Below are 22,441 nucleotides of genomic sequence, written 5' to 3'. Positions count from 1 at the left end.
TTGGGGGAACTCTGCACCAGTTCTTGATGGAGAGCACTGAACAGTAACATGCATGACCCCTCACCCTGCCTGTGACACTCACAAAGGAACCCACACCAGGCTGCCCGCTTTAACTCACATCCAGTAAGGGTTTCCTGGAGACATTCCAGTTCCTCTCACAATTACAGGAAAAGCTAGAGAAGACCTCCCCATTCTCTTTCTGAGTTAGACTGGCTGTGTTCATCCTTCCCTGACAGTTTGGATTCTCAAGTCCAGTGAAGAACCCCTGAGTGCCAGAGATGAACTTTTTAGGGAAGGTGCAGCCTCTCCTTGCCCCTGGGCAGACGACCAGGGCTCCCACCTCCCCCAGCCTACACTTCCCATTCAAGGTCCCCAACACTGTTCCCCAGAGGCACACAGGTTGAGGGGGTGGTTATAAGCTGAGCTTCAAGCAGCCCCAGGAGTCTGGGTGCAGGTTCAGGCTGTCACGAGGTGCATATCAAAGCTGGAGTTTAAAAACTGTACTGGGAATAGTGCAATTATCTCGCTTCACCACATTTCTCAGCCCTGACTGAGGTTTAATTAAAGCTAAGTAAAAACAGAGTCGCCATTTCAGATATCACCCCACTGCATGCTGGTTAAAAAAAAAAAAAAAAAAAAAAAGGAAAAAAAATCCTTTATCGGGGACTTAAAATTTTTTCTGTGGGTATCTTCCAGCTCAGTTGGATATTATTTCTTCATAGCAGTTCCTTTAAAGGAAAAAAATATATATTTAATATATATGTATAAAATGAGTTAATCCCCCATAATCTCCTTGAGTTGTACCTAAAACACAGTTTCTTGCAGGTGACCTTTTCAGAAGAGGCTGTTGCTATGGCAACCGCATTGTTTGATTTAGTCAAGAGAAAAATGCTGCATGGAAATGTATTTAATTTTGCTTAATTTGATGCTGTATTTAACACTTGCGCAGGCTGAAAGGAGAGAAGGGCTGAAAGGCAGGAGCCAGCTCATCGGGGTCATGTTCACTGGCATCCTATTCTGGGTGGCAAAAGGGACCCCCAGATACCACCATAGACTGGATGCCTGCTGTTGGCCTAGGAGTCGGGGCCAGGACTCCCCTGTGTTCCGCTTCTGAGGTGCTCTGTAGGAAGGAGCCTGGCAGGGCCCACCAGATGCCCCTCAGATGCTGGGGCCACGGGGCAGACACTGCAAGTTTAATGGCAAGGTGAGGCAAAGCAGCCACAGCTTCAGACCAGGAGTTCACAGCCAGGGTAAAGCTCTCACTCTGGTGCTGCCATAGCCTCATTTTCCTCATCTGACATGTGAGGCCAGTGAATTAAAATAGTTCTCGAGTCTCCTTTATCAGGAGTCTCGAGACTCCAGGTCCAGTCTGATGTTCCCTGCTATGTGAGTCTCCAGGTCCAGTCTGATGTTCCCTGCTAGGTTTTGATCTTCATGGAAGCAGGGCTGAGTGCAGGGTAGATACTTGGTAAACGACTCAATCATTTGGTCAGACAGAAGCCCCCTCTAGGAGATACCACAGCCCAGTCCTGAGAGGTCCAGGCACAATCTTGCTCACGGCAGTTCACAGGCCATGACACCTACATGTTGCCACGCAGGCATGCCCTCAATCACAAAGGAGATGTGAAAACCAGATGAACCAGGGCACTTGACCAAGGTGCCACAGGGGTGAAAGGGATGGAGTCTAAGCTCTCCGGTTTCCGATAGTCCTGCCAAGCCAGGCACATGCCCTTGTTGGGGGCAAACATGGCGACCATGAGGAGAGAATAGATACAGCCAGACCAAGTGGTCTCCCGGCTCAGCCAGGCAGGGAAAACGGATATCCGCCAGCCTCCTGCGCCTCCACCCACCCTTAAGCCAGCAGCATCCACAAACTCTATGCCTGCTTCTGTTCTGAATAAATTCTTCCCACTCATTTGCGTGATGACCTTGGACAAGTTATTTGACCTCTCTGGGCCTCAGTTTCTTCATCTGAAAAATAAGAGCTGGCAAGGGATATCTAAATGCCTTTCTCACTTTGACATTCCCTGTGATCTGATTCTCACCTGCCATTACTGGATGCCAACAGCTAAACACCTCTGGGGTGGGCTGTGTCCAACATCCCGATATTCAGTCACTAATTGTACTAATCCAGCAAGTCGGCCCCTCCCTCCATCTTCAACTGAAGGCACCCATCTCCATCACAAGCCAAGACCCAGCCATCCCAAGGTCCTCACTCCCAGACTGCTGTGCCCTCCAGGACCGCGCTCATCAGGCTTCCCATTCGCCTGAGCCATCATTGGGAGTCTGAGGGCCCTAGCTGATGCACTGCTGGGTAGACACTCAGCGCCAGGCTGCCCCCACTGCCTTTAGCCATGCCCTCTGGAGATCCTGGTCTCTCGGACTGCCTCCTTCACTTTCTTGCTTTAAGGGAAACCCAGACTTCCCCGTAAGGACTTGTTTCCTCAGAAGCCCTTTCTGTTGGGGACAGCTTTGTCTCTTATGTCTCATATACTTCAGAGTGGGAGGTGGGTGTGTCTTCCCTGCTTCCCACTACAGTTGTTTTTTTTTTTTTTTTTTGACAGGGTCTCACTCTGTTGCCCAAGTGGGCATGCAGTGGTGTAATCACAGCTCACTGCAGCCTCCACCTCCTGGGTTCAAGTGATCCTCCCACCTCAGCCTCCTGAGTAGCTGAGACTATAAGCATGGGCCGCCACACCTGGCTAATTTTTTTTGCATTTTTGTAGAGATGGGTTTTGCCATGTTGCTCAGGCTGGTCTCAAATTCCTGAGCTCAAGCGATCCTCCTACCTCAGCCTCCCAAAGTGTTGCAATTATAGGCATGAGCAACTACACCCAGCTAGTTTCTTTAAAAAAAAAATTGCATTGATACATAATAGCTGTATATTTGGGGGGTACATGTAAGATTTTGCTATCTATACACAATGTGAAATGATCAAATCAGTGTAAAATTGGAATATACATCACCTCAAACATTCATCTTTCCTTTGTGTTGGGAATGCTATAATTCCTCTCTCCTGGCTATTTTGAAATATACAATAATTTATTGTTAACTATAACTTCCCTACTGTACTATCAAACACTAGAACTTATTCCTTCTATCTAACTGTATTTTTATACAAAATATGGAATGCTTCATGAATTTGTGTGTCATCCTTGTACAGGGCCATGCTAATCTTCTCAGTGTCACTCCTGTTTTGGTCTGCGTGCTGCTGAAGCGAGTACCCCACTGCAGCTTCTAAACCATCTCTCTTTCTTAAGAACCCAAGCTCACCTACTTGAAGCACTTGTCATCAGACCTCATGACCTCTCCTACGTATGAAATGCTGTCAGTCTACCAACCTCCTGGACGTTCCCCCTCGTTCATGGATGACCTTAGCACCCAGGTCGCTGACCCCTTCTCCATTGTTATTTCTGCCAGCATCATTGGAAACTCCAAAATCCATGAAGATGATCTGTCTGATACTCTGGCCTCTAACTGGCTGTCCTTCCTAGCTCCAGTGAGACTTCGTTATTTTTTTCTTCCCACTGTGATTGGCATCCCATGAGCTTTTGCTCCACTCACGTGGCTGTTTCCTAGACCTTGGCACACCACTAACCGAATCACCCATGAAATGTACATTGCCAGCTTCCCACTTTCTGATCATTGCCACCCTAGCTTACTCTGACACCTCTACTTACTCCAGCAATTCTCCAACCCCACTTCATTAAAAACATTTTTTTATGATCCGTTTCCATCACTACCTGCATATATTCACTTCTCTCTTTGCCTGGCTCTGATTCCAACATCCAACACTTCAGCTACTGCCATGCTGACCACCTGGACTTCTTGCAGCTCTCCTTGCATTGTCTTAGTCTAGCAGAACTCCCGCCCTGGTATCCTACCTACTTATTCAGAGCCTGTACCAGAGCAGCTGAACATTACTAGAGAAAAATGATACAAATTTGCTGACTAGACTCACTTCAAACATGACCACAAATCTCACTCAACTCTGTCAGAAAAACCTACCACATTTCCCTAGAAAATTCAATTTCCCAGTCTCTGGGGACACCTCACACTTCCTTCTCTCCCCAGGTCTCCTACACTCCCTCCCCACCCCATTCTCAGTTGATGACCTTGCAGTATATTTCATAGAGAAAACAGGTTTCTATAAGATGAGAACTACCTCATCTTCCCATCAACAAGCCCTTTATTGTGTCTGTCTCAGAACTAAAATACTCAGGCCATGCCATCCTGCAATTACTATAGAAAAAGAGTCCTGGCTCCCATCCAAGGTCAATACCTTCACCGGGCTCTGAACCCATTCTCCCATGCCATTTCAAGGACTTTTCTCCCTCTTTAACTGGATCACTTCCACTGGCATATAAACATACCTCCATATCATCCTCCTTTAAATAAACTCTCCCTTAACCCTAGTCCCTCCTCCATTTTCCACCTCTTTTGGAGCTCCCCTTCACAGTAAATCTGTTCAAAGGAGTCATCTACACTCACTGTCTCTCCTTTCCCATCTTCCATTCTCTCCTCAACCCACCCCAATCAGGCTTTATTACCCACTGCTCCACTGATGACTAATTACCAAGATTACTAAGGACTGTATCTTGCCAAAGTAAATGGTCAATTCTTTGTCCTCATTTTGACTTCCCAGCAGCATTTGGCACAGCAGGTCAATTTCTGATCTCAAAAAACTTTCCCCTCCAGGCCCTGACACTTCGCTCCTCTGGTTTTTCCCGTACTTCGCAAGCACTCCTTCTCAGTCTCCTCTGTTAGCATTTCCTAAAAATACTGGAGCATCTCCTTCACTCTCCCTTTCTGCATCCTCTCTCTCTCCCTGTGTGATCTTTTCCCATTGCTTTAAGGACCTTCTTACACACGCAGGTCTCTCATATCCCTGCCTCCAGCTGAACCTCTTTTCAGACACCCAGACGTCTGCATTCAACTGTCTACTCAACACCTCTACTTCAGTGTCTCAAAGGCATCCTGAGCTTGGCATATTCAAAACAGATCTCTTAATTTCTCCCCTCAAATCCTACACCCCCTTCTGCCAAGCCTCCTCCATCTAAGTAAAACTCTCCATTCAAGTGCCAAAAATCTAGAAATCAGTCTTGGTTCCTTCCTTTCCTCAACTACATTCAATCCATCAAGAAGTCCTCAACCACCTGAATCCCACAACTCTGCTCCATCTCCACTGCCATGGCCAAGACTAAGCCAACCAAGCCTCCCCCAGCCGCCTTTACTCCCTCAGCAGCCAGAGTGGTCTTTCTAAAGCACACTTAGCTCTTCTCACTCTCCCCCTTACAGTCCTCATGGCTTACCCAAGACAGGTAAGACCCAAATGCCTTTGTGTGGCCTCCTAAGACCCCCTCTGCCTCCCTGACCTCCTTTCTCTTCATCCTCCCTCTTGTCTACTCATTCCCCAGGCACACTGGCTCAGGTCCATCCCAGAGACTTGGTTTTTGCTTTTCCTTCCGCTTGAGGTGCTCTCCTTCCCATCTACCCATGGCTGCCACTTTCTCAACCATGAGGTTTGGTACAAATATGCCATCCTTAGAGAGCCTTCCCCAACACTCAGCCCAGGCATTCTCCCGCCGGAAACTGCTTTACCTTCTTCCCAGCATTCGTCAGGACCTAACATTTTCTTATTTCCATGTCTGCTTCCTTGTTTATTTACTCTCCTTCTCCCTACTTAGAATATGAAATCCTTGATGGCAGGGACCCTTGTCTTGTTTGGCACTATTCCCTGAACCTACAATAAAGCCTTGCACACAGTAGGCATCTAGCATTTGTTGACCGCCTGCCTGGAGGAAGCAATTTATGGCTAGATGTGCTGTCTTACTTATCTCTGTGCCCCAGGACTGGGCCTGCTGCCACACCGGGCTCATAATCAAAACAGAATAGACGCACATGGATGTGCAGCCTCTTGGAGTTGGGTGTTATCCTAGCGCCCCTGATCTGACCTTCCACCTACAGCAAGAGTTCCCATTTATTCCAACATTCCTCACAGGTGGCCATTCAGCCTTCCAAGATCCTAGAATATTTTATGAGGAAGCTTAGCAACCAAGAGAGTAGACAAAGGCCATGGCCCAGCATCCTGGCCTGGGCCTGCTCAGCCCCCAGCCCCATGTCAAGTCCTCCTTGCTGCAGCCGACATGTTCCATCCCCATGTGCTCCTTGTTCATGCATCCTTGCCTGCCTTCTTGGCACTATGGTTGCTGTAGTTTGTTCTCTAGTTTATACAAGGTGAAAAACAAAACAAAAGGCCACGGTTTCATGAGTTGCTGTCTGATACGAGCTGGCAGGGCTCCTCTGCACAGGGATGGCACAGCGGAGGCAATGGATTCATATATAGGGACTCTGTTCTGTGCTCTGCAGAGGGAACACAACCCCTCAGGGAGCTGGGATGTGGGGCTCGACATCCCTTACCCTTCAGGCTCATCACGTCTTTCCCTGAGACCATAAGGTTCTGAAAGTATGTGTGGTGCAGTGGCTAGGAGTGTGGACCCCTGCATCATTCAGGCCTGAGTGATATCCAGGTTATGTGACCATGGGCAAGTTACTCTACAGCTCTGAGGCATAAGAGTGGGATAATAATAAGCCTTAGCTCAACGTATTGGTATAAAAGTAAATGAGAGAATAAATGCAAAGTGCTTAGCACAGCTTTAGAGACAGAATACACACTAAGTAATAAATTTGAGGTCCTCCAACTCTAACCTGTGGTTCCACAGCCAATGTGATGCTACCTTCACCGCTGTTGGTGGGAAGCTACGTTTTTGGCCCCAGCCTGGCCTCACTCAGAATATCCAAGAAGATTCTTATTCTGCTGGTTCCTACTCACATGACCATCCGTGTCCATGTGCCTCGGAAGATAAGCTTCCAAAGGCGGTTAGCACAGCTCAACAATAGTCAAATATGTATGCAAGTCTTTGTCAGTTATGGTAAAAGTAAAACACAAAACAAAACAAAATAAAAACTCTAGAATGTCAGAGCTAAAAGGATCCCCCTGAAGTCATCTAGTCAAATTTTCTCATTTTGCCAGTAAGGAAACTGTACTCACAAACATGGGGTGTTGCCCAAGGTCACACCATGACAGCTGGGTCTGGAACTCAGGCCTCCTAACTCCTGGGAAGGCAAAGTGCCCAGACCTACCCTGACTTCCAACTTCCCCTCACTGTAGAAAAATACCATAGAACTCACAAGACCACGAGGCATTTTCCACCAAAAAGTCTCTCCATGCAGCCCAAAGTTGAGAACCTTTTTCTTGGCACCGCTTTCCTCACCCCATAGGGAGGTGGGTGGCAGAGGCATCTCCAGGACAGAAGACAAGCCAGAGCCCTCGCTCTGACCCGCCTCCTCCTGCCCCCCTCCCCCTGCCCCGTCCACCTTCTCATCTGCCCATCCTCCTTTTGCATTCTTCCCTTTTCTTGTTTTGCCGCCTGCCTTTTCAGCTGTTTGCTCAGAATCTGGGCTGTGTGTGCTGAGCCTTCACTCATTTTCATATTACCTGGGATATTTTCAGCTGCTCCTCTGGGTTCTTAGGAGAATTTCAAGTGGCGAGAAGCACAGTGGGCTGCAAAGGTAAACACCCATCCCTGAACGCTGAGCCTGCCTGGGGAGCGCGCTCATTCACAGCCTGCCTTCCTCACCAGCACAGCCAGTCTCTCCTGGCCTGACAAGTGGCCTCTCACCCTGGACTCCTAGGGAGCCAGGTGGGCTTTTAGGCAGGCAGACTACAAGTTTTCTTCCATCCAAGACTGGTGCAGGAAGTGGCTGCTTAAGCTCTTGAGTGATGGGCAGTGACAGTAGGGGCTTTGGCTGCCTCCCTTTGCAGGTTGTTCTCCCTGCACTGCAGCCAGACCTGACAGTAAGTGCTCAACGCTGCTTCTGTCACTGCCTGAAACAAGGTGTGGTGAGGCAGGTGGAGAAGTCAGTTCTCTCACTCCTGGAAAACAGCTTCAAAAAAGCACTGATTCATTGCCGCTCCTCTCCTGTTCTCACCAGGACCTGCGCTTAAGGCACCAGGAGACTGTGGGAAAAATAAAGAACGGGAAACCCCACAAAGAAGGAGGCTGTTCCTCTTGGAGGAAGTGGGAGAGCTGTCCCTGTGCCCTCTTTACTCGACACGATCAAAGCGTAAAGAACATCTCTTTAATCCTTACTCCAAGTCCTGGGTAGAACAAGGCCCAAATCCTCCGTGTTATGGAGGGAGAAGGGGAGAGTGGGCATGGAAGGAAATAAAGTCAAAGGAACACGGGATACAAAAATCAAGATCTGAGCTTGGGCCCCAGTTGTCCCATATTAATCATGTGACCTTAACAAGTCAAACCTTCTGCATCTCTGTCCTCTCAATGGTAAAACTGGGACAACAGCATTCATCTCAGGGCTGATGTGAGCATTAAATGAGATGATATGTGTGCCTGTGCTTAGCAATTGGTAAAGGGCTTCACAAATGCCATTTATCATGATTCATTGAGAACCAGACATTCCACCAGTGAATCAATTACCTAAGGATCCAGGATCAGTCATGCTGAGACAGACTTATGGAAAAACACCTGGAGAGCTTTCCTCACACCCCCACTGCCCTTCGAAGCCAGGAGCACTGTCATCACCAGCTCTAGTTCCCATTTGAAACACTCCTCCCTCCAAACCTCCATGCAATTTGTATCAAATGATGTAGGAGAGTAGGCATGAGGCCAGGGTTATTGGATATTTGTCAGGTTTAATAAAAGGCACCGAGTGGCTCTGGGCTTATAGTGTTCTGTGATTTGTCACTGTAGCATTGAGAGGCCTATGTCCCTGCCACTGCAGGCACTGGGCATTAGGAAAATAAAGGCAGGTTTTATTAACAGAGCCAAGGGACTCGATGATGCATCTGTCACAGGGGGTGGGCAAAGGCGGCTTCCCCATCCGTATGTCTGGCTCATCAATGGCTCCAACTGGAGTCACATCATTTCTGGGTACCATGGGCTGAGCAGAGCCAGGAAAAGCATCTGGGCTATGAGCTGAAGCAAGGCCCAAGGAGGAGTCCTTATGGACCTTGGGGGATTTTTTTTTCTTGACAAAGTCATCAATTTGCTGCTCTCCTTCCCTCAACTCTGCTATTTTCGTGACAGGACACACATTGAAGGTCTAGATAGAACTGAAACCAGTGTCTTCTGGAACACAGGAACTGAGACTCCTCTGAAAACCAGGTGAGCAGAGTGCTCTGAGATACAGTGCCAGCATGGCAAATACTGAATGAACAGTTGAAGATAGGAGTAGGGCTGAGAGCTGACCCAAATATGCACTCTGCCTTGGGATGGAGGTAGGGAAGGAATCGGGGTGCAAATTATGAGAGAAGATCTATTCAAGAAAGGAGAGCATGGAACACTGTATTCAGGGAGCATTCAGCAATGGAGATGTCCAGAAAGAGATTATGAGTGTCTTGTCAGATTGACACAGTGTACAAATGGAACTTTTTAAAAAGCAGAGCAAAATGGCCAAGCTGGACTTGCAGCAAAGTTTGAAAACTAACTCAGAGCTCCTTAAATCCTTCCTAAGAAGAAAGGCCAGAATGTATACTAGAGTCTGGGTAGAATTCAGTCCCATGGCTATCCCAGCAGAGAGGACAGGATGGTGGGGCAGGGAGCTGTGAAATCATTCAAACATCTTCCCTCCAAATCCACAGACAGGTTCATCAGCCCCCATGAAAGACACGGAAGTCGAATCACAGGGGTTAGTCCTGCAGAACTTCTTGTGTCACCCCGAAGGCAGCTAAGGTTCAGCATCTTTGGTCCCAGCCAATCAAGAGCCTCTGAGATGCCTGGAAACTCCTCCCATAGGCCTTTCAAGTCAGACAGACCTCCACCTCCTGAATCAGCCCATGCCTGGTCCAGGAGCCTGAGTCAAGGGAGAAGAGCAGGGTGCTGGTGATGATTTCCAAGTTTCCTCCCGCTATCCTATCTTGGGAAACATGAAATGCAGAGTGCATCAGAGCCTCTCTGGGAAGGTGAGCTGGGGCCTGGGTGCCAATTGTTTAAATTTTCTCCTCAGTGGAATTATAGGCTGAAGAGTCCACACTGGCTTTCCAAACAAAGAGTGGCAAATTGCTAACTACAAAATCAATTTTTTTTTCGAGTGCATTAGCTGTCCCCTCATTATTCTCCACCCCATGAAAGAATTAATGAGAGCCTCAGCCACAAGTGAATGAGGGCTTTTTAGCTTGGGAACACACACTGAATGGCGCCAGGCGTGGGACAATTACGGAAGATATTCAATAGGGGGAAAGGCTGACAAATGCCACATGAAAGCTGAAATTCAAACCTCCAAAGCTTCAGCCCCAAGTCTGGGCCCTTGAGACGACACACAGAGGCAGGATCAGCAGTGCAGGACACCAGTCATGGCAGGACCTGCAGTCTCCCAAAAGAGCCATTCACCCACCTGCAGAGGGCAGACGACCCCTGGAGTCCAGGAGAAAGGAATGCCAATGCCAGTCACTCGGTTTGCAGGATTCCTCCCGGGGAGAGAGGGCTGCTGGTAGTTGCAATCTTATTTGCGAGGTTGTGCTAAACTCACAGGAATTGGTAAATCCAGGAACACTGAGTTATTCAAATACTAACCAAGAGTTCTAAAAACCTGATCGGGGAGTGGCTCTGATAGGTGGATTCCTTAAGATAGCCAGAAAGATCATTGAATGGAAAAAGGAATGAGCAGAGGCAATGGTGGAATATTCAGAAACTGGATATTCTCATCTTCATTTCTTGTCTTATTCACTGTTGTATCTCCAGTGCCCACAACAATGCCTGGCACATATGAAGCACTCAATAAATATCTGTTAAATGAACGCATGCATAAAACCCAACCTCTAGGAAACTCCTTGCTATTGTGCCCCAAGCCAGTCCTTGTGAGAACTACCCAAAAGTCCAAGGACAGCTGCCCTCCCATCCCATGAAGATGTACCAAATGTCCTATAGCTAAATGTCCCAGCATCCTTTTGGATGAATGCTACCAAGTGCACTTGAAGAGACCTGGACCACCCTCACCCCTTTCTATTGAAGACAGAAGTAAGTTTCCTGTTTCTTTTCCAGACTCACTCTCAGCCTCGCCCTGGACAGTGGGCACCATCTCCATCCATCAACCAAAAGCACACAAAGAAGAAACAGCTGAGGGTCCAAGAGGGCGTCAGTCTGGGAGACCTGGTCTTGCCTCTGCCAGTGTCAGCAGTCAGGCTGGATTCCTCAGCCCTGGCATTAATTGTAGCCCATGTGCTATGATTACAAAATGGAATTAAATGACATGCCAAATTAAAGAGTTATTTTTTCTAATATATATTTTGCATAGGATATGTTTATAACAGCATTAATTATTTACACTGCCATAGAGAGAAAGCATAAATATAAAGAGAGAGATCAGACGGTTCCTGTAGGAGAAATAAAATGAGCATTTCCATCAGGATGATGAATACCTGCGGTCTCACTTTGGGGCTGGGCCTGGGGGGAGGTGGAGAGGGGGACATCCTGAGAACAAATCTGACAAGCGTTATTGAGGTTTTTGAGGAAGAAATATGTTAAAAATGAAAGTGAGTATAGAAAGTTTAAATATTTAATGCCTGCATTAATTCTAATTCATACTTTCTTTATTTTTCAGATTAAAAATTTACAAGAATTCCCATCTCTTTCATCCTTCTTCCTCCCATGAGACACTTTGTGGTCACTGTTCCAGGGACCACCTTTGGCAGTATCTAGGTAAAAAGGGGCATGAGAACAGCAGCCCCCCTGCCCTCCACCCCACCCCCAGGGCACCCTCCCGCCATGGGCATCTCTCCCAACTCCCCTACAAGAAGCCATTGCTGTTGGCCTGCTGGCGCCAGAATGACTAATGGGACCAAAGTCATTTCCTGGCCTCCTCAGCCCCCACCCCAGAAAGGATCATGGAATTCTCAGAGATGATGCAGCCAATTTGTGGGTTTAAAGTGCTTGTCCAAGCCCAGACCTCACAGGGACAGGCAGAACACCACCACTGAACTGATGTCTCCTTGAAACAAGAGACTTCTGTTACACACAGCCCCAGGCCCCCCTGCCCTTCAGAAGCTTTTATTCTAAGGCCAATCAGACCAGCTTTATATGCTTTCAATAATATCACTGAAAGCCAGCATTGATTAACTTGGAAGCAAGGGAGAACTAACTTCCCGAATCTCCAACACCAGCTCCCAGCTTCAACATTGCCCCAAGCCCAGCATTAAGCAGGTGAGCAAACTGCCCTCCTACTAAGAACAGCTTATACGTCTGAATTCCCTTACAAAGCACTTTCCCACTCCACGTTTGACCCCAGAGTCCTGTGAAGTGGTCAATGAGCTGTTATCAGCCTTCGTTTTATACAGGAGAACACCCAGATCATGTGACAGACCTAAGGTCTCCCCATTTAATTACAATGTTTCCACTGTTATAATGCAGCTTCTACAGCACGTGGTTCCCAAAATACTGCCTGTGAGAGGAGAAGGGAACATTGGGCTAAGAGATGCTTTTAACCCCACTCCCTGGTTTCCGAGTGGCCTCTCTGCATTGGGGGCTGCCGTTTTCTGAGATGAGAGCAGGGAGGGGCAGGCGGGCCAAAGCACCGCATCTGCTCCCAGGAGGGCCCGCTGTGTCCTTGCTCCTGTTTTCCCTTTGAGATTCTCAGTGACCTCAGGCCAGAGACCCTCAGCAGAGAGTTACTGGTAAAGTTTTCTCAAAGCCCCAACATTTCTGTGACCCCTTGAGTTTTAAGTTGTCAGATACTGTGGCACTTTTCCCCCCTTCTTCTCAGACCCTACCACCCTCCCATCACTTGCCACAAATTCCTGTACAAAACACCTTCCTAAATAGTGTTGATGAGCACCTTGTTCTCATCAGGCCTCTGATCGAAGCCAATTCCCTGACTCCAGTCCTACTCTTCCTCACAGATCTACCAATCCAAAAGGAGCCTGTAAATCAGCAGAGAAAACACACACACACATGCACACACACATGCGCACACATGCACAACATGTGCACATACACACGTGCATATACACACACACACAGGCTTCCTGCGTCAGAAAGCTGAGCAGGAAACCTCGCCTGTGGTAGAAATCTGAGCTGTCAGTCTGGCGCTAGGAGATGTTTGGGGTTGTTTGTTGTTTTTACCTACAGGTACCTGCTGGAGCCAGGCCATCCCTTTAAATGAGAAGAGCAGAGCTAGAAAGCGCCCCAACTTAAGGCCTGGAGAGCAGAATCCCTCTAAGCAGTAGCTTCTTCCTCTCCCTCACATAATTCCACAGCCTCTTACTGAAAGGGCAAGGAAAGAGACGGCCCAGCCAGGCAGGGGGAAACCTGACTGAGCTCAGGAGGAGCAGCTGCAATAATAGCTCCTCTCCTACAAGTCTCCAGGACAAGCACGTCCTTCCTGACCCTTCCATTCACTCCAGATACGAGCACTATCCCAGGACAGGACTTAAAGCCACGTGAGTACAGGAACACACACGAGCACAGGGGGAGGAGTTTGGTAGAACTGTTGTTCCAGCTTGACCAAACATCTACCTATGCTTCCCAACCTCACAGGTTGTGACATTTTCAAATGATGGAGGGAGGAAAGGAGATAGCAGAAGAGAAGGTGAGTTAGCCAAATGGAGATACCGATCAGGGTCCATGCTTTGGCTGGTGATGGAAACAGACGTGGTGAGAGCAATCAGCAGGGACAAAACCCCTCCCTCCCATGGCCTCTAAACAGCCCCCGTCTCACCCACAGAAAAATCAAAAGGGAGATACAGTGTTCGCCGAAGGCACATTCCTAAGGCCCTAGCACAATGTGGAGCACACGATAGGCCCGCTTGTTCTTTCTCCTCATTTTCCCCTGTTCTTTCCTCATTTCTTTGTGCTAAATAAAATGACTTTAGAACCTGGGTGGGAAGTAGGGAGGAAGCCATGAGTCCTGTCCTGATCTCCAGGCCTCGCATGTGAATTGGTTTTGCTGCTACAAGGAAAGGGCTGAAGGACAGCAGCTCAGCATCCTGTGGCTGTACACATTGAGTGAGACGGACATGGTGGCAGGGCCTATCAAGGGTCTGCGTGGCCAGGAACCAGGAGGTAAGGAGAAAATGTTCTCCCTTCTTACTGGGAGGAGCTCTTTGCAAACTGAAATGAGACTGTCTTAGTGCAGAAGCCTACTTTTTTTTTTTAAAGCTATTTTCACAAGAATTAATACCCGCTTCCTGCCTCCACACATCCATAACCCCGCCCCTTCAAAAAAGCAGGGCTGTCTTCCAGCCTCTGTCTCTCAGGCATTTTACTAGTGGGGAGGATGAACGGTTCAAGAGTCAAGGACATCACATTCGCTAAATGCCCCCAAAAGTTAGTGCGATGCCTCCCATCTCAGAGGCATCTTCCTGGAAATGATGCAAAGCGGAACGGCAAAGGACTGGGGGTGACTGGCTGTGTGACCTTGGGCAAGTGACTTAACTTGTCTGAGCCTCAGTTTTCTCCCTCCTAAAATCAGAGAAATCTTACCTCTGGCTGGGGAGGGGTGGTGAATCCCTCCCTGCTCATGCTTTCTGAGCTACTCTTCCATACCAGCCGTTGTCACATTTATCCTATCTTCAACTCTGATGAGAACCCAGTGAGAAAGGAACTATTCCTTGCTTCGAGAAATTTGGTAAGTGTGCATAGGGGTGAAGTGACCTGCCTCGGGGCAGAGACCTGGCCAGTTATGGATCTGGGGGGGCCAGATTTCCTTCATGGCTGACATGTTTTCCATCACACCACAGCTGTCTCCTGATGGGCGGGCAGAATGCACACTCAGGGCCTTTGGGAAGTTTGAGGGTTGCGGAATGTGAGGTGTGACTTCTCTGAGAGTTTAGACGGTGAGGAGGAGAGGAACGCCTTTCCTCTGTAAGCTTCCCACTTCAGGATCGTCCTGATGAGATCCTTGGTGGCCAGAATTTTCTTCTCTCCTTGCTCTAGAGCCATTACCTGACCCTGTGAAGCAGAAAAGCCACAGATGACCCTCAACCCTCTGGGGACCGTTGGGGTGGGGGCTGAGCTGAGGGTCTTAGTCCCTTCAGAAACCCGGGTGACAGCCCTGCACTGCCCCTGCCTCTGCTCGGGCTCTCTGAAGGTCTGGGATGGAGAAGACCCAAGCACAACTGAGCAGCCAGTAGGGTGAGGTGGCAGCGGAGGCCGTGGGGCAGAGAACAGTGTCAAGGATGCATCCACCGAAGGAGGAGTGGGTCAAGTGTGTCGCAGGAATCCTTTAGCCTAGGAAGCCCTAGGTTAAAGTCTTTAAACTTGTAACGAGCCCTGTAACTCTCTTTTTTGTTTGTTTTGTTTCTTTCTTCCTTTTTTTTTTTTTTTTTTTGAGACAGAGTCTCCCTCTGTCACCCAGGCTGGAGTGCAGTGGCACGATCTCGGCTCACTGCAAGCTCCATCTGCCGGGTTCACACTATTCTCCTGCCTCAGCCTCCCAAGTAGCTGGGATTACAGGCGCCCGCCACCATGCCCGGCTAATTTTTGTATATTTAGTAGAGATGGGTTTCACCATGTTAGCCAGGATGGTCTCCATCTTCTGACCTCGTGATCCACCTGCCTTGGCCTCCCAGAGTGCTGGGATTACAGGCTTAAGTCACCGCACCCGGCCATAAGCCCTGTAACTGTTTAAAGACAAGGTGTTCACACATCCTTTCCCAAGCTTGCTTAGCTTTGGGACTTTCTTTACCCCCACAGAGCCCACTCCAGGAAGTGCTTACCTAGAGCTGTCCTCCCATTTCACAGATGGGGCCAGGAGAGGACGGGAACCCATGCAGCTTCTAAAATTGGCTGCCTTCTTGAGTCCCCCACATCCCTAGGGGACTTAGAACTACTCCACACCTGTTCCCAGGGCTTAGAGAAATTGTGTCTGGCTGCAGCTGTGATGTGTGGAAGAAAGGACATCTGTCTCCTCCTTTTCAGGGGATGGGGGTAAACGGAGTGGGGGGTGGGGAAGGGAGAACTAGGCCTTTTGAAAGGGAGGAATAATTTCACAGAGTAGAAGATCAAGACAGCTGGGCAGCGCCCCCGCCACCCCGCCCAAGAACGCTTTATGCCTCCCAGGTCTTAGCAGGGACCACCCAGATGACCTCTCAGGAAGCCAAGTCCCCGCCCCAACATCGAATCCTGCAGTTGTTAGGCCTAAAGAGACACTATCCCTGACCTCAGTTTCCCATTTGCAAATGGCTCCTTTCTGAAAATGAAATCCCTTCCAGTGACAAACTCCCCAGGACCCCAGGCCCGTGATAGCCTGAGCTGCATTCCAAGGGATCTGGGGAAGGAGCTCTAGCACCATCCAGTTTCCTGGGGGCATATGCTGAGCTCAGCCCAGGAGAGGAGAGGGCTTGGGAAGCAGCTGCCGGCTGCCCCCTACCCACCCTGGCCCCCAGGCAATCCATTTTCCACTGGGTCCCGGTTCCTTATCCACAAAGTGGATCGAGGTCCCTTGTAGCGCCCAGAATGGATCTTCACCTCTACCCTTTTCCTAACAGTGTCAGGGATGGCACCAACCTGCTCACATTCAGGGAGTTAACTCCGGTAGGGGCTTGAGAAAGGTGATCCTCTCCCACCCTCGAAGTGTGGGGGAGGACTGATTAGCCCCCTATCCGCTGGGATCACTGGGATTCCCATGGTCCTGCAAGAGCTGGATAGAAGGGTGCAGAGAAGGAAGCCAGGAAAAGCCCCTCCCGGCACCCCCTTATATGCCATTCCAGGACTTTGTCCTCCCAGCCCTGAACCCAGCCAATGCAGCTGTTCTCCAGATTCAGACAAAGACCTGACACTTCTTCCAACCGGGCCGAGCTGGGCAGTCTGTGGACGGGCGGTGGAGTCGGCGTGGCACAGAGAGAGGCCAGGGAGAGCCAGCGCCGGAAGAGTCTGCATGGCTCGTCCTCGGCTCCACGCCCTCCGTGCGAAGACCGGACTGAGATAGCCACGTTCTGTGGGGCCCAGTCTGGCCCTCGGCAGCTCTCCCCCTCCCGCTCTGCTCCTCAGCCACATGCCCTTGGGCTGAGCTAAGTCCAGAACCCGGCTGAGTAGGGGAATTGTTCTGAGAAAGTGGCCCGTTGGCTGGTTGCTATGGAAACCGACATACCACAGAGCTGACCCCGGAGAGGTTTAGCACGCTCCCCCAGCAGGGATGCCAGCAGCTGGACTGCAGCTGTTACCGCGGGAGTGGGGGCTGGAGCCGTCGCCAGCAGTCCCTGCTGTTTGCCTAAACTAGACCCGCCAGCAGATCCCCTCCATTAGCTCCCACCCTGCTCCTCCTCATGCGGCCTCCCCTACTGCTATGGACGGGAAGGGAGCGGCTGAGCCTGCCCTGGCAGGATGGGGGTGGGGTAGGATGGGGGTGGGGTGGGGTGGAGTAGGGGAGGTTGGCTCTAGAGAGAGGAGGTCTCCTTTATGAACCAAGGCACGTCCTTGAAGGGTAGGGCAATGTCCTCCCCATTGCATTTCTGGGGAAACTGAGGCCCAAGGAAAAATAGGAATTGTTCCCCAGTCACACAATCAGGGCATGCTAGAGCTGGGGTTGGCACCCAGCTGAGTCTAGAAGTGCCACACCACTGGTTCTGGCCCTCTGTGCTGTGCTCTTGGCCCTCCCTGCAGCAATTCAGCACACACTACAGAGCCTGCCCCGTGCAGACAGCAGCATTTAACCAGCCTCACTCCTGACACAACCTCAGGGAGGGCGGCAGGGCACTGATGACTGAACAAAAGGAGCACCAGGAAACAGATCATAGAAATAGAAAGAGGAACACGTAGAGAGGAAAAGGAGGGTGTGTGAGTCGGGGAGCAGGAGGGTACGCGTGGGAGAGGGAAACAGAGAGGTAAGGAGAGGCAGAGAAAGTTAGAGAAAGAAAAAAGAGAGGTGATGAGGTGCCCAGAATGAGTGGAAAGAAAGGATAAGATCACCTCCCTCCCCCAGCGAGCTCCGAGCCCCTCCCAGCACAAAGCCTGTGGGGCAGAGAGAGGATTGCATCAGAAAGGAGAAGGAGGGAGGAAGGGTGGGAGGGCTGCTTGGGGGAGCAGGGCAAAGGTGGAGTGGGTATTACAGTCTGTTTCTGGGAGGCATCTCCTGCCATCCCACAATGCCTCAAGCTCCCTGAGTGGCCTAGCACAAACACACCAGCCTGCCTCCCACCGTGATGTGGCACTTCTAGACTCAGGTGGGCTAATCTGCAATGGGACGCTAAGCAAACACCCCCTCAGTCGGAGAGATGAGATAGCACTACCCTCCCTGAGTGCCTGACCAGTCCTCCATCCTCACGCGTGGCTGCCAGAACACAAGCTTCCTTTCATTCCTCATGGTCTGTTCTGACCCTCATCCCCACCTCTCCAGAGTCATCACTCCTTCCGGCCCAAGGGGAGACCCAGCTGCTGAAAGAACCCGCCGCCGCCTCCACTGCGCCACTGTCTGGCCCCTACTCTTCAGCCCTTCCTCATCTAGAGCTGGATCTGACACCAAAGGCGTCTTGTGAGCAGGTGGGCCCACTTCTCCCCTCCAGAGCCCCACTATGGCTCGTCATGAATTAACACCCTTCTTAGTGCTCTTCCCCTCCAGCTGCCCTAAAATAGTTGGTGGCAGGGGACTGGAGGGCTGCTCTGCCTCTCCCCGCGCCCTCCTGGGCTGTTGGGAAGTTGCTCTCTCTGTGAAGCCTTGGCTCCAGGGATGCCAAGGGACTCCGGGAACAGTTCGGAATGTGCCAACACCATTACACTCTGTAATTTAAGACCTGGCTCTGCAACGGGCCAGCAGATTACTTTTGCACTTACATCACCTTTTCGACAAAAATTTGGTGTCTCAGGCCATTATGCTTGCAGACTGGAAAGAGCGGCATTGGAGATGATGCTCTGCTCCCTCTGGCCATGCTCTCCCTTCTGAGCAAGACCAGCTGGTCAGTTGCAGACACTTAGCCTTGACTTGGGGGTGAGATGCCCTGCTGAGAGTATCACTGGTGCTCCTGCTTCTGGCCAGTGAGGTCACTGAAAGGCAGTTCTTGAACAAACGACCAACCCTGAGCCTACCACTGTGAGTGTGGTGGGAGCATGAGGAAGAAGTCTCCACAAGGACCCCTGTCCAGAAGTTTGCAGTCTCAGAGGAAGACAGGGCTGATCTACCACATGCAACAGAGAAAGATCAGTGCTTAGCCGCAGGGCAGCCTGAATTGCACATTGCCTCAACTTGAGCTCATTTCTTAAGGCAAAGTGCAGACACTCACTTTGCGATCATGGTCTTCTGTGGTGGTGAGGCTGAAACCAGATCTATGAAATCATCCCGGTGGTGAACTCCAGCCAGAGCCCTTTCTCTGTTTCTCCTCTTTGGAAAAGACAGATAACATAAATATCTGACTCCAGGAGGCAGCAACATCCCATCCTGACAGCAAACATCCCTTTACCCCCTCTCCAGCCCTTCCAAGACAAGACATAGGCTATAACCCAGGACCCACGATCCAAATCGCCTTGGAACTTGGTCACATTCCACCTGAGAAATGACCAGTATTTACAGTTTCCAGGTCATTACCACAATCAGTATCTCATTTAAATCCCTATCACCTACTGTGCCATAGGTAATTATTATTATCATTTTATAGATGGGGAAAAAGTGGCCCAGGAAGGCAAAATGCTTACTCGAGGCTACAAAGCAGAAAGTAGCAAAGTCAGAAATTCACCAAGGCCTTCCACTGTGGGCCAGCTTCCTTCCCACTTCTCCATAAGGCCGCTTTGCTAGTTTCTCCTGTTTCTCACAGAATCTAGCATGTGGTGTTTGTTCAGTAAACATCTCTTGTAGAGTAGGAAAATGTAAAGTTGTCCTGAAGGCCACAGTGAGACGTCCTCAGCCGTGTGTGTGTGTGTGTGTGTGTGTGCATGGAAGGGTGGGGGTGGCAGAAGATATAGTCTTAAAGGAAAACGGGACTGACCTACCACATGCAACTGATGAAAACCTGCAGCTACTGGGGAGATGTTACCCCCAAGCACTGAGCTGCCATTTTGAAGAGATGGTGGCAAAGGCAACTGAACTCGTCTTTACTTGAATTAACTTCTGAAATATCCTCAAAACTCCCAACCTATATGAGCATCAAACACCTTTCCAATTTAAAAAAACATAAAACAGGCTGGGCACGGTGGCTTACGCCTGTAATCCCAGCACTTTGGGAGGCTGAGATGGGCGGATCACGAGGTCAGGAGATCGAGACCATCCTGGCCAACATGGTGAAACCCCATCTCCACTAAAAATACAAAAATTAGCTGGATGTGGTGGCATGTGCCTGTAGAAGCCTGACTTAGCTTCATATAAGTGGGGAAAAAATGCAAATTATACAGCATGCAAAGAAGATATTAGGAGGCTGAGGCTGGAGGATCATTAGGAGATACTTAGGAGGCTGAGGCAGGAGCATCGCTTGAACCTGGGAGGTGGAGCTTGCAGTGAGCTGAGATTGTGCCACGGCACTCCAGCCTGGGTGACAGAGTGAGACTTCGTCTCACAAAACAAACAAACAAACAAACAAAACCCATAAAACAAAAATTGGGCCAGGCATGATGATTCACACCTATAATCCCAGCACTTTGGGAGGCTGAGGCTGGAGGATCACTTGAGGCCAGGAATTCAAGACCAGCCTGAGCAACATAGCAAGACCCCATCTCTAGAAAAAACAAAGAAAAACTAGCTGGGCATGGTGATGCGCTTGTAGTCCTTGTCAGGGAGGCTGAGGCAGGAGGATCACTTGAGCCCAGAAGCTGGAGGGTATAATGAGCTGTGATTGTGCCACTGTGCTCCAGATTGGGCAACAGAGCAGAGCCCTGTCTCTTTTTTTAAAAAAAAGAATTAGGCTGGGTGCAGTGGCTCACGCTTGTAATCCCAGCACTTTCGGAGGCCGAGGCGGGTGGATCACGAGGTCAGGAGATTGAGACCCCTTCTCTATTGAAAATACAGAAAAATTAGCCAGGCGTGGTGGTGGCTGCCTGTAGTCCCAACTACTCAGGAGGCTGAGGCAGGAGAATGGCGTGAACCTGGGAGACAGAGCTTGCAGTGAGCCGAGATTGCGCCACTGCACTCCAGCCCAGGCGACAGAGCAAGACTCCGTCTCAAAAAATAAATAAATAATAAAAGTAAAAAAATAAAAATAAAGAATTAAAAAAAAAAGAATGGGGGTGGGATGGGAGAGTTAGGACGGGGTTGGGACAGTCAACAGAAAACAGGGTGTGTGGTGAGGCACAGTAGGTCAGTCAGCAGACAACGTGTGAGCCATAGCAGACCCCCTGCCAGCCTGCCCATAGCAGAGTCCACGGCCCAGTGTGGACCAGGCCTTCAAAGCCAAGACAGGTGGGCCATTCCCAGGATCCCAAAGGAAGACATGCCAAGGATGCCCTTCAGCTGAAGGCAAAGGTAAAGGGCCACGCAGAAGTCCACAGGTCAGCCTTAGTGTGGGGAGCAGGGACAAAAGGCCTCATTGGTGTAGATGCCTGGGACTGCTGATATGCAGGGGGGCCAGGGTACAACTGAGGTACTTAGGGTGACTAATGGAAAGAGACCCAAGTCTAAGATCACTCAGGGAGTGATTTTAGAACCAGAGCCACAAGCTGGAACAAAAATCTCACTTTATTGGTCACTTATTACAGAATAAAAAAAAAATTGTCAGAGCTGGCAGAAATCTCAGGGATTACCTTATACATGTCCTGGCTCAGTGTCTAGAACATAGTAGGTATCCAACATGCGTCTTAAATGAGTGAGTGAATGAATGAATAAGTGCATGAATGAATGTATTCTCTCATTTTAAAGATAAGCAAAACTCTGGGACCTAGAATTGATACTCACAATGATGTGTAAAGACCCTGGATTTTGAAGAACCTCCTGAATCATCCAGGAAAAATTCATGCTCTGTACACTTGTTAATTGCCTTTCAGTGTCATGATCGAGAATGAATACTCTGGATTTGGTGGCTGGCTCCTTGTGAAGAAGAATTCAATCAGATTCCATTTGATTAACCTGCACTGAGATCCTAGTACATGTCCGACACTATGCAGAAATACTTCACTCCCTCTTCCATGGCAGACCACGATGAACTAGGGTTTGCTGTTTTCACGGCTTCTGTCACTGTTGGAGCTGAGACTGAGGCTGCAGCAGGAGCTCCTCTGGCCCCAAGGCAAGAGACATGTTCTCTGCATCCCCAGAGGACCCACAGCAACTTCTGGTTTGGGTTAAAGAGGACTTGGGTGACCCCACCCTGCCAGTCATCCACCCTCTGGCAGCCAGGGCAGCAGCAGGGGAGGGGGCAGGAGGGCCACAGTGCTTCTCTCCCCTGCCATTTCCTCTGCAGCTCCCTCTCTGGCCCTGTTTTTCAGACCTCTAGTAATAAAAACAAGCCAATAAAATGAACATGAAAATATATTCATTAGGATTTATAATGCTCATTAAAACTGCCTGTGTACGAAAG

At 49.6% G+C, this 22,441-nt stretch overlaps 1 protein-coding gene and 1 non-coding gene across 5 annotated transcripts in view; both read right to left on the bottom strand.

The window, feature by feature from the left end:
- The window catches only part of PKNOX2 (PBX/knotted 1 homeobox 2), a 268,399-nt gene that overhangs the window by 152,620 nt on the left and 93,338 nt on the right, over positions 1-22,441 (bottom strand). The window lies entirely within an intron of this gene.
- Positions 3,119-3,224, bottom strand: LOC112607434. The gene has a single exon (XR_003115786.1). It is a non-coding gene; the product is annotated as a U6 spliceosomal RNA (small nuclear RNA).

The sequence above is a fragment of the Theropithecus gelada genome, chromosome 14, assembly GCF_003255815.1.
Source record: "Theropithecus gelada isolate Dixy chromosome 14, Tgel_1.0, whole genome shotgun sequence".
In the NCBI taxonomy this organism is placed as follows: Eukaryota; Metazoa; Chordata; class Mammalia; order Primates; family Cercopithecidae; genus Theropithecus; species Theropithecus gelada.
Note: the sequence above shows the minus strand (reverse complement) of the source record. Positions and strands in the feature narration are given on the sequence as shown.